This window comes from Bombus vancouverensis, chromosome 8, assembly GCF_051014615.1.
Source record: "Bombus vancouverensis nearcticus chromosome 8, iyBomVanc1_principal, whole genome shotgun sequence".
Taxonomy (NCBI): Eukaryota; Metazoa; Arthropoda; class Insecta; order Hymenoptera; family Apidae; genus Bombus; species Bombus vancouverensis.
In genome coordinates, this window is record NC_134918.1 from 6749702 (window position 1) to 6770817 (window position 21116).

Here is a 21116-nt window from a genome sequence, read left to right on the forward strand (position 1 = left end):
CTCGCCGATTTATTCAATGCTTCGCGAATCGATTTATTTCCCGATTTCGTATCGGACGATTTATGTCGGGGACAAGAAATCGTGGCTGTAAAACCAGCGATCGCGATATCTCCTGGTTAATTAACATTAATTTCGGCCGTTTCTTCGCTATACTCGTTTTCTTGATATATTAAGTATTCATTTCGTACATTGTTTGATAATTCCAAACGACTGTATCTGGTTTTAAATGAAGTTTACTCCTGTTATTTATTTCAGTAGCGTGATACCGTTAAATCAATATGTATGTAACATAGTGTTTATAAATGAGAATCACGGTTCAAGTAACAGCAGGATATCAGAATTTTGCTAGCCTGTAAAACCAAGTACAAATTACCTCGCATCGTTATACTGTCTCGTCTAACTTGAAAACAGGTTAAACTACTTACCATTACCACTCTGTGAAACACATCAAATATCAGTCTCGGTTGAAACGAAACCGTAAATAATTTCAACTAAAAGTGGTGCAATTTCAACTCTGTTCGATTATAAGCATCGTTCAAAAGATCAAATAATCTCTCTAGTACTTTATAACTTCGTGCTTATAATTTCAAGAAAATTTAATTGTATTATTCTATTCGATAGAATAAATAGAAAACGAACTATCGCGAGTCTCTTAGCTCTCAACGCAAAATACTCCGAAACGATTACTTTTCTCCCGACATCAAACGGAACAAAGAAAAAAGAGTCCAGACATCGTGTGCCCTGAGTATGATCTCAAAAGTTCGGAATCCCTGGCCGACAGAAGCTTCTTTGGTGGAAGTGTCGGCCGAGAGAGGATACCGGTTACCAATGTCGACGAACTCGAAGAAGGTTGACCAAGGCCGTTTGGGTCTATTTATAGCGAGCCAGTAACGAAGTAGACATTTGCCGGGAATCGTATTTTCATAGATCCTCGAGGAATGTTCTCGCGAGGGAGAAGTTGGACTCGATCTCGCCTCGGGAGTCCTGAATTATTTTAGCGACGCCTCCCGTGAGAGACGCGCTAGAGATTGCTCTTCCTCGCTAGGGGAGACTGACTCGAACGAACGAAAGATCGCTTTATCAGCGCCCACGGTATCTTATCTAGGAACGCAGGGAGCACGACCATTCATGAAGATACGTTGAGTCGAGTTTTCAACAAGAAGTCAGGTTTCATCAAAGTTTCATTATCGCTATTTTTCTCCTATCGCAAAAATATTGTTGTGCTCCGATACGTTTCTCCATAGATATCGCCCGTTATCATATCACGCAGTGATTTTTAATTTCTTGAATTACATACATAATTTCTTAGAATTTGTTTTCTTAGAATGACGAAATATCTAACAGTAAATTATTTTGCCTTGTTGTCTGACGTCGTTTACATAATATACATATATTATGTATGTTTGTGGTCTGCGGAACTGGAACAAATGATATCTGGTTTTTTGATTGCAACGAGACAGACATGCGCGAGGGAGATGATTAGTGGTTTAAAGAGGAAGTTCAACTGTCGTATTTATGTGCTATCGAATAAATATTGTGTCTCGAAGCGTTTTTTTTTTTAATTTTTAATATCCGTTAGGATGACGAAATATGTAGCAATAGATTATTTTTGTTGGTTAAAAAATATCTTGTATATATGTCGGTGATTTACTGAACATTTATTTTCTTATACTAATTGGATTGGCACGAGTAATTATGTATAGTGCATTGTGTAGTTGCAAAATTCCTTAAGATAGGAACGCGTGCCTTCCTTAGATCATATCAGTTTATCATTACGGTAAAAGAAATATTAGAAGAAATTAAAGAATTACAAATTTGACGTTCCATTCTAATTGATTCATACTCAATGAGTTATGTTCAAAAGCTTCATAAGTTAACGTACATTCATAATTCGAGTAAATTTTCACATTTTCGTAACCATCGACTCTTTCGTTTCAATATATTTTCATTAAAGTAATCTTTAGTACGAAACAATGTATTTTGTATCCTAAGAACTAAAAGATGGAACGAATTCGAATATCAAGCTCAGTTTGATATGAACTGCAGGGATTAAAGAAGGTCCATAAATAATCATCAATTAAAGTCCAACTATTTGGAAATACTATTTCCATGGCTTAATCGGGTTAATAAAACGTAAGATATATTCACGCCCATATAATTCTATAGCAGATGCGAAAGGACGGATAACAGCACATTGCACAATAATAACCAGAGATCATTTGACCCAGTTGCATGTCATCCTATATAAATATTCTCTTTGAAATTGAATTTTTACAATTTAAATAGAACTCTTCGCCGTTAAATTAAAAAAAAATGTATTTATAAAACGTAAAATACACAAAATGCGTGGGAGCATGTTAAAATTCAACATCTGTCCTTAACTATCGATACTACCGACAGTTGGTGATTTGATTTCATAATTAAAGTAAATTCGATTTCAGGATATTAACCGCAATAAACAAATTCCTCGATAAATCATCGAAACAAGTGATTCACACAGTACCTATATATATACTACCTATATATAGCCGATAGATATCTGGATAGTTTATTTTAATAATATAGGGCATATTATTTATATAGGGAATTTAATATAGGGATTTTAACCTAGATAGAAGCAATAATTTTTGTTTCGACGATGTAGTCTCACGCGTTTATAGCTCGGTGAATATTGCGCTTGTCGACCGATTAAAACAGTTTTATTGAGCTTTGAATTGATTACACCTCGCGCACGCATTATCGCTGATTAACGCGAGTTCTGTGCAAATGTTTCTTCTTGCACGACCACACGTAGAGTTTAGAGTGAAATGTATTAATCGAACGACCACTCGTGCACAACAGTTTATAAGGAATAAGTGTTAGTTTTCTCTACGTTGTGTTAACATCTACGTTACAATGAATGCAATTACATAATTTGTTTCTGCGATAAGTTTTAGTAATCAGAATTTTTATATTTCCATTTTTATGGTGTTCTTTTATTTTTCTCTCTTTATTCTAATTTAATACTTTTTGTTAATCCTACCGTGATTTTCGAAACTTTTTATGATTTTCGCAGAAGATTTCTAACTTCCTAATACAATAGAATAAATTAGAATTTATGGAATCCAAGCAGGAAATACCGCGAATTATTCTAATCTGACAGATTATTTGGCAAACGATAATTCATGAGTATTTATTTCTATTTGTAGTTACGTGTCTCAGCAAAGTAAAGTATAATTTTCATTACCGACTACTACGTTGCCGCTAGTACTACATCACAAATTATTGTACACTTTCGTTGCGGCTGAAAACCATCGTTTTGTCCGTCAAAGTCAGGTGCAATTAAAGCGTGTTCACCGTGGAAACCAGCGGTGACAAAAAGACCACTTTGATGTTTTCGCGTCGCTTTTTCGTTCTCGCGTATTTTGTATTTCCGGCACTTGTAACAAGACAATTCCTGCTCGCCCGCGGAAGGACGAACATTATCGCGTCGGTGTTCGCGCGAAACCGGAAGTATGGACGTCGGGTTCCAGCCAGACGTTCGTTTCCACGTTTTCTGACGCTTTATAGTTCTATAATCGCCGTATCGCGTGATATTCCCTATAATTTCACGAACGCGATTGTCCTCTGCTTAATAATCGGTAATTCTAGTCTGGGTTCATGGTAAATAAAAATCAAGGTTAGTAAATAGTGCTCGTTAATTAACGCTGATCAGACTAGCAGACAATGAAAGAAACAATGGGAATAGATAATTACACGATATCTCGTTAGAATAAATTTATATGAGATTATATAATGTGAATGATGTAATTAATAATAAAATCAAAAGGAAGCAATGCTTCCAGTGAAAGATTAGGTTTTTAATTGTGTTTGCTTTACTTTAATAACAAAAAACTTCATTTTCAATTTATTTGAAACTAAAATAAAAAATATACTTCGTTTTAATGACAAACCTCGCTCTACTTTAGTAACAAAAAACCTTATATTTTCGATTTATCTCAAATTCAGGCGAAAAGTATACATTGCAAAGTATCAGTTTCTTTACATTTGCCTAAAAATGAGGAAATTTTTAACTTCGTAGGATATACACGATCAAGTTAAAGATCGCCGACGAGTAGTAAATAGATATTTGAAATATTGAAAGTAAGTACTTAGTTTGCGAATGATATTCATAGACTTGAAGGTAGAAATTACGTATGTAGATGGTAGATTCACATGCTACAGTTAACAATTTCGAGTTGAACCTGCAATTAGTTCATGTGTAGACGCCTCTAATGACGTTTATGTTTGTCTTCCCGTGCCGTGCAAACTCACGCTGAGACACCATGACATCGCGTGTATTCAGACAAATAAACGAGATATTTTTCACCGTCTTTATCACTTTTCCAACGAAACAGCGAATCGTAATTTTATTCTCAACTTTATTCGTCGGGCACAACATATTTTTCCTATATTTGTTAATCGTATTACATAATTATTTCAACTTTTCAATCGACCGAGCGCCGTTGGCTCGGCGTTGTAACGAACATGAAATACTTTTGTTGCCATAGATACAATGCTATGTTCGGTATTCGACACACAGTGGACATGCCTATGAAAATACATTATTTTTTTTAATCGAGCTGGAACGAATTTCACGAGCACGAGCGACGAAATTTTATTCGGCTTGTTTACAACGGCCAGATGCGAAGTAACGGAAGCTCGTTCGTCAATTTCGCGACAAAAATGTGCAGGCGATCAATGTTAAACGTTTACCAGCCATTCAAATCAGCTTTTCGTCACAGCCGATGAACAATAGTGAAATCCCGGCTCGTATCGTTCGTTGCCATTTAACATTTGGATTGCAGGATTATTTTGCGATGCGTGAACGAATACGATACATATTTTGTTTTTCACGAAAAGAACACAAAAATGATGGAAGAATCGGTGTTTTATTCAAATATCCGGATAAACGCGGTGATTTTCGCTGTGATATTATCACGAAAATAAAGTGAAATGGCTCGTATGACTTTTATCTTTCGATGATTTAGATCATTTTTTTGCCATAAAATAATGCCACCAGTAAATGTTAATCGTAGATAAAGTTGATATACACTGTATTATTGCAGTATTATGTACATTCTCTTTAAATATCACTGCAGAGGTATATAATATCCGAGGAAAGTGATTGTACAGTTGACGTGAATATAGCGAACGTCGAACACAAAAAGTAATATCGATTCAGTTTTTGATTAAAATTTGAATAAACTCTTCGATTGTAATATTAAAAATGGTACATCGAGTATTAAAATATAAGTTTAGTGTATACGTAGTTCTATTCATAACGAAATTATGAGACACAATAAATCTGAGACACAATAGCGATGAGAAAATAACAAGTCAACAATCTTTATAAAAGTTCTTCTGAAACTGGGATACTTAAACCAATATCTAATCACTAAACGTTATCTAATCACAATCATAACACATAATCTAACTGATATGTTAACTTAACATCCTAATCTTTGTAACAGAATGCTATTTTTCTTCTGATTTTTTCCCAACTAATAGCAAACCCCATAAGCTCGTTATTATTACAGAACAGGCACGTAGACATAGGTTTAGCGTTGAAACAGATCATATAAAAGCGAACTAAAAACAGTAAGATCGTAAGAAACGCATCTTCACAGAAAAACAGCGTGGCTGATCCAAACTGTCTCGGCTCTCTTTTTGCCTAATGAAATACCATTCATTGGCGCAATTTTCGCACAAGATTCTAGATACTGTCCCCTATGGGTTCCGGCTTTGCTGAATATCGTCTTCCTCTCCGATATTTGACACTTTGAACAAACCTTGGGATTCCTCGCGCGGTGCAACATCGTGGCGGCGCGGCGGGTAATTCGAGAACCAAACCGGTTCGTTCTTATGAAATTTCTCGATGCTGTAAGCCGTAAGCTCTCGGCATTCCTGAGTGAAGCGTGTAACGTGGCTTTTCATTGAATTTCGACGCGGGCAATGCTTGCCCAGGAGTAACGTAAAAAGATAGAAAGAAAGAGAGAGAGAGAGCAACCTGTACTTGAGTGGAATCACGTTAGCTTCACGTGGAAATAATTAAACGAGGCAAAGAGGAAAAGTAGTGGATTTCCGTCTCTAGTATTAAAAATTGAAGAAACTCGTCTCGTTGGATATCGAGCTATTTTACGAGAGACCAACGCTGCGAATTGGAGTAATTGTCGGTTCATTAAAATACCATGAATGGAAGATCGTTCCGCGTTTATTTTTCATTTCTGTAATTTTTGCAGGAATGCGTTCATGAATGTAATTTATATGTATTACTGGCCGTGAGTATTGGAACATTTAATCGTCATACTTATGGGAAAACTAATAAATTCCATTTTATTTAATGTGCTACCTTATTAAAACGAGTGAAATAACAGACTTGCGGTAGTATAAGAGGTAGAAGATGTATGAAAGCAGTGAAAAACATTCAATGCATACTAAATATCATTAAGTGTTTACTAATACTTATCACTGGCAGTGTATATATTATGACAATTTATGTACAATAACAATAGAATTATGACAATGTATATCATGAATGAAATATAGATGTTATGGAAGTGGCTTTAAAATTTCGGACTGTAGGAACCATTTGTATTTCGTATACCAAGGCCAGTAGTCTATTATCTGGCTACGGTAGAAGGCCCTGCGAACAATTAACAAGATAATCTTCGTACCCACGGTAATAACTTTGTCATTGCTTGAACTATAATTTGCATTACGTGGAAGAATAACACGATTGTAAAAAAACTTATACTTTACGATCTCTTTTTATTAGCAATTGGGTAAGATCGAATATCTTTTGTTAAGGTCGAGCAATATTTTTCTTTATTCGGATAAAAATTTTTAGTTCTGATATAAATCATACAATATGCAATAACATATGCAGGCTATGGAATTGATTTTACCATTTTAAAAGAGCATCCACTATATTACTAACACAAATTTGTATAAACGTAATTAACGAAACGAGATCTGAGTTAATGTTTATTTCACCCACCAAATAATATAACAAACATTTTATCTATCTCTTCCATACTATATGCATTCTGTGCATTTGTATATCACTAAATTTTCCATAAATGTAATCCCCAGTCTACCAATTAATTCAGGACCAATTAGCACGATACTAACGCGACGAACGACAAATACCGTTAATTGAGGAATGGAAAAAATGGCACTACAACCCTCGCGAGAGGCTCGCGAAACGATTCTGTTTTCACTGGGACGAGAAAGGACCCGTTACCAGCCGCTCCATAAATTCATCCTCCAGTCGTATCCCCATGGTGGAGCTCTGAGGGACACAAGTGCTCACGCGTGCCGAATATGAAAGTCAAATACGTTCGCCTGCCAGCAGGATTCGTCGAATGATTTCACGAACGGACCAAAGGGGAAACCGGCTTCACACGGAAGAACCAAAAGAAAAAACGAAAGAAGAGAAAAAAAAAGAAAAAGAAATATCTGGAGGAATTGGGCGGACCGTAAATTCTCCAGCGCCCACCCTTAAAACGTGCTACGATGGCAGGGGAAAAGAAATGGAAAAACATGGCGTTAAATAGTAACCCCTGGGAAACTCGAGACCGTCACTACGTACGCATATTCTATGTGCGCGTACAAATTCGTGAACAAGATAGCGTTGAAGGGGAACGTTGGATGATACGAGGGTGTTCTACATTATACAACGGCTTCTTTTAAAAGTGTATATACACATTGAAAAAGTTGGAAACCCCGGCGAGCTGGTCCGAAAATTTAAATTGCACCGCGCAATTTTATACTGCCCGCTCTGTTTTCCCGTTTCTTGCGACTGCTCGCCTTTCACCGATTATTCTTTTTGTCGTCGTGCTTGCACTTCCCCTACCCTTGTTTCTCCTCTTACGTTCTCTTTGTGTCTCCCTGGCTCGCACAGCCACTTTTCATGTACATGTAACTTTTTCCTGCTTCTCGTCTTTCCTTTTTGGGGGGTTCTTCTAGCTGGTTTTTCGTAGTTTTGGCTTTAACGTATTATAACCGTTGATCTCGAGACCTTTTTTTATCAGAAGGCTTGTTCTGTAATTTTAGAGCGACTTTGGTATTAAAGAATTTAAATGTAGATTAAATCTTAGACACTTGGGAGTAAATATTTGTTATATGGGCTTATATAGAAGTCTTTTACAGAAAATTACTATGTGTATAGTTCTTCAATGGCAACTTAATTAATTTCACTAGACATATCCAGAACAAACGATTTGTACGCTTAATAGTACTTAATCAACTTTCCTTATTATTTATTATTTTTCGTTCACATAAAAAAAAAGAACGAAACATCGTTAATGGGACAAATAATCAGATTTAGTTAGTAGGAGTTCGTTTAATTAGACAGTAATTTTTAGATCTGATAAATTGAACTCTATTTGGCAATGTAGAAAAGTATACTGACTATAAAATTTATATAATTAGAAAATTTAAACACAAAATAAAAATCCAAGAATTTAATGCAAAATCATCAATAGATCTTTCGTCAAAATTTTAACTAAACATTTTAACTATGGTTTCAGAGATTTTACTAAATTTCATATTACAAATCAAATAGACAAATTAATTGAATTTATGGATATTTATGAATATTCGTTAATATTCATAAATACAGAATGAATTTTTTTCAATGCAATTCGTCTTGAAATTTCTCTTCTACTGGACACAAATTAGTCTTTGTGATTGAATTCTCTAGGAATGAAAGAAATCCCAAGCTCATATAAATCGATGGAATTTCAGCTAGATAAGATCAAATTTATTAGTCTATGCGCAGTATGCGCTTATTAGCAATGCAGTAGGTTCAGCGCAATGGAATTACGCTAGCAACAGATTAATACGATTCGTTTGGTTGCTCAATGTAGTGGCATTCCTCGAGTTATTGGCGTGAATCGATAGCTTTGAACTTTCTTTCACTGACATTTTATGCTAATTGAGACGACGCGGCGCTCGTACGGTACCAAAAGTGAAAGGTGGCTCCGATCGCGAGCCTCGATTTGGAATCTGAAACGTGAAAGGTCTCGGTTCGTCTCTATTTCTGAAATAACACGTCTCTCTGATATTTCCTGGCTGTATGATCCACGTCTCTTTTTAGAATTATTATCATTATTCGTTCCTATTTATAACCACCATTCATATTATTCTCTAAAAATACGCCTTTTTGTATCTTGCAAATTTCTTTCAATTAAGTCGAGTAGGATGGCTAGATTGAATCCAATAGTCGAAAACTTCAAATAATTAGAGCTCTTTCGTGTTTAACGAGCTTTGCGTTTTATCGATCAATAGCACATTAACACAGTTTCTACTGGCGTGACTAATAGGTAAAGATATACGCATAGTTATAAATGTTACGAATGGAATCAGTAAATTTGTATAATAAAATTAACGTATTAACATATTTAATTATTTTCCTTATTGTAGCCTCTTAATGCACACGTTATCGTAAAATATCAATTAAAAATGGAAATGAACGTAGACATATCTTTTATAAACTATAAAAATTGCTAAATGACTGGCGTATCAACATTGTCCGTATGCTATGTAGAAAATGTTTTAAAAAATAAATAGCCACCTAAATTGTCTATAATATATTATAAAAGTCTTGTTTATTGAGCTGTATATAACATAGTAATATTTAACAACAAATAAGGACCACACAGAAGATAATTTAATTACAATGTTTTATTTGCTACGATCTTTATAATTATTTCTTATTATACGATAAATATATATACGATATAAAAAATAAGTGTTTATATCTTCTACAAGCCAAAAGTTCATCTCGTAGATATCTCCGTTTTTGAACCACGTGAGGAAGATCCTGTCACAAAAATTCATCTTACCAACAAGTGTTTTTTCAAAAATGTCAAACATTTTTTTGCACATCGCTAAACGACTTCACCAGCTCTCAAATTACAGTCCATTGCATCATTTCGGAGAAATATTCGTGTGGAGCTCCGAGAACTCTTAAACGGAGTCGTTAAATACTTCTTCGAATGGGGACTTCGATCACGAGTCGAATCGAACGACTCGTTATTCTGTAGTTCCATTGGAGCACCGATCGACTCGTCGTGTTCAATCGCATAGCGTTAAACAACCGATCCACGTCCGTATCAGTCACTCACAGACGGTGCACGTGCACCACGTGTCGTGCAAACGCCAACTATTTGTGTCGCGTAGCCGTGAGTCGCGTAGCAGATAAACCCTGTCTCATCTGCAGTGATAAGCCGTGGAAAATAGTTCAGTTTCGTTGTTGGACGTCCGAAAATTTCGCTCGATCAACCTCGCGAAATTTGGAACGGAAAATTTGCCACCATACGGATACGAAATATTCGCGGACCAATTGCCGAGGTCAGAGAATGTAGAAGATGAGTTTTTGATAGATTCTAAGTTAATCTGGCGTTGATTGGTTTGTGGACGAATGTTAATGATTCGTTGGTTATATGTTTTTAAGAGTAGAATAGGTTGCATGCGGATTTTTCTTTGTAGCTAAGTATGTGAGATAGTATGGAATATGAAAAATATTAAATGTGAAAATATCTACATACTTTGACAAAGTTAATTACAGTTGTCTTTTATTGGAATAGGGACATAATTATACTTATATATATTTTTTTTTTTCATTTTGGGTATTACTTCGACTGTAATCGTTTATATATAGTTTGCAAGAAATAGTAATCCGTGTGAATTTAATTTGTGAAAGTTTATCGGTTTATCGCAACATCAATGTTCTCAATGCGTGACACACTGACATATGTATAACGCAGAGATTAACGTATTAAGCACGTGGAATTGGGTTAAGGGGTAGATATCGCGTGTGCAACACGGAATACTCAAGTTGTATCCGGTATTAGCAGGAAGATGTGTCAGTGACGACATTACATACGGCGATACGTATGGTCGTAGCTTGTAAGAAACTATCTGTCCCTACACTCCTAAATGCTCATTTGCATGATAATAACCTTTGTCTCTAAAGTGCGTTATCTACATTTCGTCGTTGTTACAACGTTGCTCGTGCAATTTGCCGAAAGTTTACCTCTGATTTCTAAACAGATTTAACGATAAACTATTCTTTGGCATCGCGAGTTTTAATACGCATTTTTGTCGAAGAATATTACGAGATAGAAAAATAAAGAAGAAAGATGAAGTAGAATTTCATAATAAATGAATGACATTTCACTTCCCGTTGATTAAGACGTTTGTTGTCTATCAAAAGTAACAAAAAGTACATCTTGTGTGTATATAAACGCATAATTCTGATTTATCAATTTATAATCCGAAGTATTGAAACTGTAACGTGACGTATATAAAGTATTATTTTACCATTTATAAACTCAAATATTTACACAGATTGATAATGTTAGTTCGTAATTTATCTCTCTATCCACGAATGCTGGGTTTATAGGAAAGTGCAACTTTCCACTTCAATCTTTTTCGTCTTGTTTGTTGCAAGAATACCGGTTCTTTCACTTTCTCTTAATGAAAGTAATTAATCTCCAATCCCCACAGAAGCATCTCGATTTCTAAGTTTTCGTGTTTCAAAAATACCGCAAAGGTCGATATACGAGCTGTGGATCATTGAAGATGATATATGAGCGTATAGGCGCCGAGTTCAAAGTCATTCGTATATAATTATTAAACAGTTTGTAGAGACTCGAGTGAAATATATCCTCAGAATGAAAGAATATATTTCAAACGTTACAATTAGAATATTGTTAGGATGTTGTAATTAAATGTTTTAATTAGGATGTTTTTTTGAATTCCAAAAAGATGCTGATTAAGTAATTATCTTGTGAAATTCTTAACTCTAAAAAATTGGATTTGAACTATCTACCGCCTTCGTCACATCATCGTTAACGATCGAAACCAAAATAAAAATACATGTCAATTCTAGTTTGTAGTTTCTTTGCTAATCGTATGCGTGTTATCGACGCATGTGCACGTTCGAAAATAACCAATGACCAATTCCAGCAACTTTTCCAATCATACCTCGAGCAAACTTGAGAGGCAAGAAAAGACGGGAAAGAATCGTAATGAAAGTTAGGAAGGGGAACTTTCGTCGAGCAACTTTCGCCCCGGTTAGTCCAAATCCCTGGTTCGTTTGCACGTCTTCATAGCGGAAGTCTAACCGTTGACCCGGGAACAATATCCTGAACTGCTTGATTTATTTTCGTCGCTTGATTAACGCGCCGCAAAAATACATTTCGCTGTCGCGAGCAGCCGTGGCGAAATTTTCCGCGAATATCGCGCAAAGAATTATCAAGTGGACGTTGGGTAATTGATCACGTGTATTAATTATAGCTTTCGTGATTCGAGTTTCACTTAATGAGCTGCATAAAGATTCGAGATACGTTTTTGTATATGTTGTAAGAATCATAGAAAATGGTTTTCATAATGACTATGTCTGATCTTGTTGAATGTAGAATTTTTCTTTCAGAGAGTAGATTTTATGAATTTAGAAATATTTACAGTGGACGTAATTGTTGTAATTTACAACGGTTTCCGGTCAAAGTAGACCATAGTTCTATTCCAACGTAGCTAATTTATAAGTATCTACATTGGTAAAATCCAATGTAGTATTTCATATGATACTGTGCAGACAAACTCTTTATTCCAACGATATAGAAAATTTATGTATACATTGACCGCAGACTTTCTCACAATCGTTGTAATAAACATTTTAAAACAGGCTTAGTTGCTGACATTTTATTCTCGATATTTGTGTACAGAAAATTTTTGAGAGACAACGGATTTACGTACGTACATCGTAGATATGCTACGGAAAATCTGTGATAATAATATCAAGTAATATCAATAGTATCACAGAAAGTAGAGATATGAAATAACATTTGTTTACTTATCACGAAAATCTCCTATCGGTTTGTAGCAATTTAGTAAAAAACACCATACCTTTTATCACTCTAGTGAACACAACACGATAAAAAAATAACGACTTTACGTTTCAAAGTCGCAGCGAAGATGTTTCTATTGTAATTTTTGTAGATTTTCATTTACGATCGCAATTTTTTGACCGTCATACGTTTACTACTTGCAAAAAGACAAGATTCGAGACTCCAGTAATCCCGTCGCGTTATGGTAGTTTCAGCGTATAAAGGAATTCGGAAATTTTCCTCCGACAATAAGCCAATTCGTAGCTGAACGTGATTAAACGAAGCAGGAAGAATAGTTGTGGTGTCGTGGAACAGTGTTATTTTTCATCATCATCGCGCGAAAGTAAAGGAGGAACAAACGGTCGCGTCGGTGCATTCGCGAGGGTGTACCGCTAAACTGCTTTCTCGAGTAACCTGGAAACGATTCGCGGCCAGACGAGATGGATGGAGCCGCCACGCTCCCCTGCCAATACGTCGATAAATCATTCTGACGAAGCGAGCGAGAAGTTTTTAGCGAACGAGCCGCCACGGTGCAGCGGTGGTCCGAAGGCAACGAAAACGACGACTTTACCGGGGGACCCTTTGTTGGATCGTATCCTTCTGTCCTTCCTTTTTTTCTTCTTCATTTTTCGTTCCTTCTATTTTCTTGTTTTCTTTTTTTTTTTGCTTCTATTTTTTTCATTTGGTACTTCGACCTCTGGAACTCGCTTGGTTCATCGCGAAGAAAATTAACGGTTACGTTAACCCGCCGGAACAGGCGTTACCATCCCCTTCCTCACTGCTAAGATTTATTGACGCTCCGAATCAGTATATCCGCAATAAACGTGAAATAAATGGAGGAAAACTGGTAATTTTAACGGTGCCTCGGTAAGAGGTTCCAAGAGGGAAATTGTGCAACGAACAGATCGAGTATTTGGCGATAAAAAGCTTGTTTGGGGAATTTTCTGTGGAATTTTGGAGATTTTGCGTGGACAACTGTATTTCTATTAAATTCTGATGCGTATGGTATCGTATCTCGTAATTTCATACGCGTACGTAAAATTACTGTGACGATGAAAAGATTAAAATGAGATTGACAAAAGGTTATATTATATTCGGCAACAGAAACGAATTTGAAGGATTTTCTATGGGATTTTGGAGATTTTAGAAGGATAATCGCGCTTCTATTAATTTCTGATGGGTATCGTACGTGAAAATTACTGTGGCTGTGAAAAGATTAAGACGAGATTGACAAAAGGTTATATTACAGGATTATAAGAATTAAAACTTCATGGTGTAACAGGTATTCCTTTAAAACAAATTTCTCGTCGTTTCGTAAGCATTGGAGCTACTTAATTCCGCTTGGTTAAATGTCACATCGATGCCGATCTTGCGATGACGAAACGTCGAGATATTTTTCAAAGTCTTAATTTTAATAATTACATAACTCCAGCCTGGTAAATAGCCCCTGCCGTAAAAGCCTTAAATTTCTGTTTGACGAAAAATTAGGTTGACGCTACTACGAATAAATAAGAAGATTAATTATATGAAAATAAATATACGGCATAAAAATGTCATATAAAACACGAAGGAAGGAAGTATGTGTAAGAAGATTTATGAACAAGAGGTAGGCAATGGTTTATTTATTTATCTAAAAAAAAAAAAATACAAGCGTGTAAGACTAATGTAGCTTCCTCTTGACATTGACTTAATACTACACCTCGATATTACCTTGTATGTTGACGCAAAGTAAATAATTCAATCAGAATACGTGTCTCTGTGGTATAAATAATGTAAGCTCGAAAGCTGACAGGCTTTCAGGAATCGAATTTTTCAAGTAGGTCACTGTTCTACCGTGGTAGAACGCTATAGGACGTAATTTTGGATTATAAAACTTCTACCTCGCCAAATAATTTTTCTGAAAGCTGCATAAGTAATAGACTATAAGAAATTCTACTTTAATATGGTTGACAACTGGATGAAATTTAAATCTACAAAGGAGACTTGAAATTTACGAATTGTGAGATAAAGTTTGAAAACGTGCAAACTTTCTTATAAGATGTGTTAACGATAAAGAAAAGAACAAATTAAACAGAAAATTCACCAAAAATAACAAGCTATAAAATATAGTTTGAAGAAATGAAAATTTTCCTGTAAAGTATACCAAAGAAAATTGTTCCTCTCTTTGGAAGTGAATTTTCATTTCATCGAACTACGATATATCGTATAACTTGTGAATTGTAATCTTTCCTATCGATCTAAATTGAAATTAAATTATAGGATGTTTGAAGCTTTTACCGTGACAGGTCTGTCAGCTGTTTTAGATTTTCCTCGATTTGAAACTTCAGTTTCTACAAATATTTGATATTTTTACGCGACGCTTTTCATTGTTCAAACAAATGCCAATATTGCCGTAGCTTCGATTGCATTTTCCCGGGGATGGCGTGGGAACGAAGTAGATCAAAATCGAGTAAAGTGTTTCACTGTGTTCCGAGTTGAAGAAGTAGGCCACCGGGTCCTCCCAGGGCTTGACCTTACACACCTTTGTGAGGAACGTATCTACGATCGCGAGTGTATTTCCTTTCTACGCTATCTGTTTCTGGAATACTCGAGAGTCTCCTCAGAGAATCGAATTACGGTGGTATTTCAATTTTACAGAATGTTATTCTATGTCACATGCTTCGCTGATTAATCATTCACATTTGGTGAATTATATAGATTAACCTTTCTGAATTGAAATTTACGAACGTGGAAAGTCGGAAATTCGAAAATTTGAGAACACCTCGAAGTTTACACTAACCCTGCAACAGCAGTCACATTACTACAAGAACATATCACAAAAATAGAAAAATGGCTTCAAGTTAAACAAATTAAAACAAACCCCGATAAATACAACCACACTGCGAAAACAGATACCACCAAACATTATACTGAACGGCACGCACATAATACAAACAAGGCAAGTCAAATACCTAGGACTCCACTTAGATACACGATTCACATGGAAACAGCATATTAAATCAATAATAGACAAAATACAGATAGCAAGGAGACAAATGTATTGGTTAACAAGTCGAAAATTCAAACTAAGTATAGAAAACAAGCTAAAAATATACAAAACGATCATAAAACCAATCTGGACGTACGGAATACCACTTTGGGGAACAGCAGCAATGAGCCATATAAGTAAAATAGAGACAATCCAAGCTAAAATTCTTAGAACAATAGTAAACGCCCCATGGTACGTTAGAAACGAGGACATACGGAAAGACCTTGGAATACCAACGGTCAAGGAAGAGATTAGCAGATTCGCAAGAAGGTACAGAGAAAGAATAGCAACGCACCCGAACCGGCTGGCAGCGGAAACGATCAACACAAGTATAGGAAGAAGACTAAAAAGGAAACACCCAGCAGATCTCATAAAGGATATATCATAACAAACACCCCATTGGGGGTAACCACCCACATGATAATCAAACAGCTAAAAAATTCTACCAAATGTCCAAATTGGACAAATTGTGAATGTGAAATATTAAATAAAAAAAAAAACCTCGAAGTTTGAAAGTAATCTAAAGTTTCAAGATTTGCAAATCTCTGCGTTAAAAAATTTGGAAATTTAAGGCTTTGAAGATTCGAATATTTGGAAACTGTAAAATGTTTGGCAAATTAGAAAATTGAGAAATTGAAAATTTAACGATTGAAGAGATAACGTTATGGCGGAGTATTATAAAATTACAAACAATGGTACCCACAATGTCGACGTGATTCTAGTATTATGCATCGGTTTACTATCAACAGTTCACCGTTGATGACTGAAGACATAACAATTAATAACAGATTGGAAGTGAAAAAGCTTATTGTAAAGGTATAAAAATGTAAGCTTGATTTATTGGCTGTCGTAAATGATGTAGTTTTAACGAGGGAACCCAGTATACCATTAAAACGCAAACTCAATTTTCTTATTTATTATATTGTTGATTTCATAACATATTTAAAAGCGATTTCTTACTGCCGACCATTTGCTCGTACAGATATCATCTACTTTCCTTTTTCGTCTTGTAGCTCATCACGCTTGATCCTTTTTTATTTTACGCTTCTCGTTATCTTGAAGTGCGTTGGCAATGAAACGAAGAAACGTGAGATCTTTATTAAGCCGAAGAGTTATTTTCAATTACATCCTTCTGGACGTTTCATTTATTTATTATTATCATTATTATCTTAGATTATTCGTTGCTATATTCCGATAATACGAGATAAGTTTTATAAAATTTTGCTTAATATATCTTTTAGATTAATCCTTTCTAGAAACAAAAACATTGAAACAGTTTCGATAACTTCACAAATTCTATGATAATATCGTTCAGCTGGAAAATCATAAATTACGATATTCCTGTTTCTGAACTAACGATCTTCGTCTTCACACCATTTTCTGTATCAATAAAAGTATTTAATCAAGATAAAAATCCAAGATAAAGGAAACACTCTATATCAGACCGAGTATATAAACGAAAAGAAATCCTGGTGAAAAGATTGCGAAGGATTTCACATCTGGAAAAGACGAAAGGACTCTCGTCTCCATTGTAAGTCGAATCTCTGTCTTTAACACCATTGAGACTTTTCCGTGTCAACGGAGATCAAGGGAATGGGAGCAGTGCTCCGTATCGGTCGGAAGCATTATCAGCCTCTGGTGTTCCGGCCAGACCAACGAAGTTTAAGCCTCGTTGTCAATTGAAGAGACGCGAATCTCTGTGTTCTCATTGTTTACGCGGTCCAGACCGGCCTATCGCCGCGGCCAAGTTTTCAAAGTGGGCCGCGTGCGACCTCTGTTATCGAGAAAAGTCTCTAATCGCGACTGTGTCTACGTCAATCGATAATTCGACCAGAATGTTGTAAAATTCCAGTCGACGACCCAAGGTCGTCATATCTCGTGCGAACGTTAGATAATTTTGCATTACGTAAATGTAGCGAAAAATCGAAGAAATTTTTTTTTTTTAAATGTCTTTCACAATTTAGAGGGTCTTATAAAGGGTGAGTGTAATTTGGACGAATGTTTGAAGGGATAAAATTGACAAATGCGTAATATCAGAGCAAAGAACGCGGAATGTTAACAATTCTATTGATATTTGATATTCTATGTTAGTTTCCATTTGCAGTCAAGTCGTCTAACTAGGTTGATTAAATTATTTCTTCGTTAGAAACGATTATATTATTAAAATATTTCTAATGAAGAACTGAAAAGATATAAAGAGATATTTATTTCAGTTACAATATTATTTTATTCAGATACAATAAATAATTTTAATTGTTAAATAGGTTGATACGATCGATCGAATTTTACAGATTATTGGAATCGATTTCAACTTATGTTTTTCCCATTGTAATTGAAGCAACACGATGAGCCGAGTCGGCCGCCTTTAGACCGGTTTCAAAGCGGACAGCATGCAAAAAAATGATGTGTCGTTTAAAAGAGCGCGACTAATAACTGTGAGTAGCCTGCCGTGCAAGCCTGTTATAGTTTACTTTGATAAGGATGCCCTCACGAGGCAATATAGGAAGATAGGACGATCCCGAGCACTTCTTTACGCTACGTTGATACGATTCATGAATTGCCTGCGTTACAGCTTAACAGGTTGCTAGTCACTTTACTCACCTCTGTATCATAATTTTTCTTTCATTTAAATTTTATAGCCTAATTTGGAATTCTTTGATTTCTATATACTTTTCTTTTTTTTCTATTCTTTGCCATTTTCCGTGTAATTTTCTTTTTACAATCTTCTAAAAAATACTTATAGAATTCAGAGATTGATTTAAAAATTATCTCTATCTTAAAAATCATCTAATTTGGAATCCTTTTTATTTCTGTATAATATTTTTCTCTCTTTTGTTCCTTTGCACGTAATTTACCTCTATGCAATCTTCTCTTTTCTTCTTATGTAATCTTTCATTCTTACAACTTTTTACAAATATTTTTGGACTAGAGAGACTTATTTGAAAACATGTTTTTTAATGTCCAAGGATCTTCGCACATTTAAAACAGCTGTTATCTAAAGGAATAATTGTAATTAATCCGAAAGGAACTTTGATCGACGTAATTTCCCGCCAAATGTAGAACGTCACGGGACATCGGGATGTTTCCTCGGTACTTCCTCGACCGCCTGTAATAACAGGCAATTAACGGAAGTTCTTTTGTAATCGCGCACACGGACCTCATCCAACGAGAAAGATATCTTATGAACCGCTTGACTCGCGTATTGTTTTATACAAAATTATTGTGCATGACATTCTCGTAATTTGAGCCTCACGTTTGTTATCCAAGTTACCGACGCTGTCCGATGCAATTATTTTTCCGATTATATTTCCAACGATTACGGTTCGTTCTCTCGAGATGTTATCTATTTTTAATCGCACGTCTGTCAAATTTGTGCGAAAATACTATCTATTTCAGAGAAGAAATTTATTGTTATTGTCATCGTCAATTTCGACGGGCTTTTGTATTAAGGAACATAAATATATAAGAGGAAGAAAGGAAAAGAAATTGAATAATAATTATATCACGAATATTTACGGGAATTTATATTTTCGATGAAACCTAAGCCAGAAGTATTCCTTTAACTTTTCTAACCGTTCCAACGAATGCTCTATGCTGAATATTTTGTATATTTTTGCATATTATGTATGTATATTTTGTGCACTTTTGGGTATTTAAATTTCTCATAAATGCAGTTTTTCATCGGGGAAATAATTAAAAAATATTATAACGAGGAAAACAAATGTATCTTAATTCTGATTGTTACTTATAAGATAACGTACAATGTACTACTTACTGCAAGATAAATTGTTTTAATAAAAAAACATATACAAAACATCTATGAAATGTATATGCGCAAATGTATATAAAGTTAGTTTTTCGCTGAACATCAGAATGGGGTTTCTTCTTCGTTGAAACGTTCGATGCAATTGTAATATGGACTTGGTATTATTCGTAGAAGAGGCAGAAATAATTTCTGCTTTGATTGATTCGGAACTTTGGGCGGGAAACAAAACTGAAAGCTTGAGAGGAATTTAATTAAGCAACACTTATCTTGAAAAATTGCTTGCTCGTTTGGCTTCTCGTAATTGACGGGAAGTTTGTTAATTTCTAACTGTTTCGTTGAAATTCGAAGCGAAGAAGCTTCGCTTCGCAACTTTCAGAACATTCCTCCGTGCCAATTATTCGTAAACGCAGAACTAACTAAACGAATGAATTTTCCTTACTGAAAGCTTATTGCGTAAAGAATAATACAATATAAAGAGATGAATAATTTATCTAAAATTTGTAATCATATACTGTAGTCAAATTTAGAATAGACAGAACATACCTTGTTTTCAAAACAAACATAGTGCCTTTTTTTTTAAATAAAGATCAGAACAGCAGAAAGAGACTCCATTTCATGCTCATTACAATTTTGTATGAAATGGTGCAACAAAAATTTGTTCAGCAATAGAACGTCGTAAAGGAAAAATATTCTAACGATGAGAAGTTGTAGCAAACTCAAACAGCATGGTTAAAAATTTACCTTTTTATACCAGTTTCTTAAAAATTCCTCTAGGGACGCTATGTATATCGAATAATACGAACAAGTTCGTGAATTCGCAACAAAGAGTCGTCTAAAATCAATGGAGTACTCTAATAATAAATTCAAGAATAAATAAAATATTGTATTCAGTGATCGATGATGTATCGCTTAAAAATCAATGAAATGTGAAAATTTCAAAAGTAAAATTACTATTTCGCTTTTTTATCCACCTCGCAGAACTTCGCTAGAAAAACGTTAAATTGAGAATACGAACAGATTCAAGCGTACACAGTTCAGGTATCCAGGAGGTGCCTTTTGAAATTTCTTTAAGGCGACGATTCTCACGGGCTCGACGCATTTTTTCATCCGACCAGATGACGACGCCATTACGTGGCATATAAACGATAATACTTCCCAGCCAGTTCCTTTAACGAGATAGAATTCCAAGGCTTTCAACATCGCGAGATCTCGCCAAGCGGAGCTGATTTGCATTTAGCGAAAAACAAAACCGTTCCTGGCTATAATCGTTCGTTGGTCGGGTTCGTTTCCTCGAATTCGAAGTCGCGCGTTTCGTTTGCTCGCCTCTTCCACGGCACGTTACGACGAACAGTTTACCTGAGTTGGCGAATTAAGACGATCCTCGCTGATTAGCTAGATATTTGTG

At 35.3% G+C, this 21116-nt stretch overlaps 1 protein-coding gene across 4 annotated transcripts in view; it reads left to right on the forward strand.

Annotated features, from left to right (window-relative positions):
• Window positions 1–21116, forward strand: part of LOC143303087 (uncharacterized) — a 151197-nt gene that overhangs the window by 2334 nt on the left and 127747 nt on the right. The window lies entirely within an intron of this gene.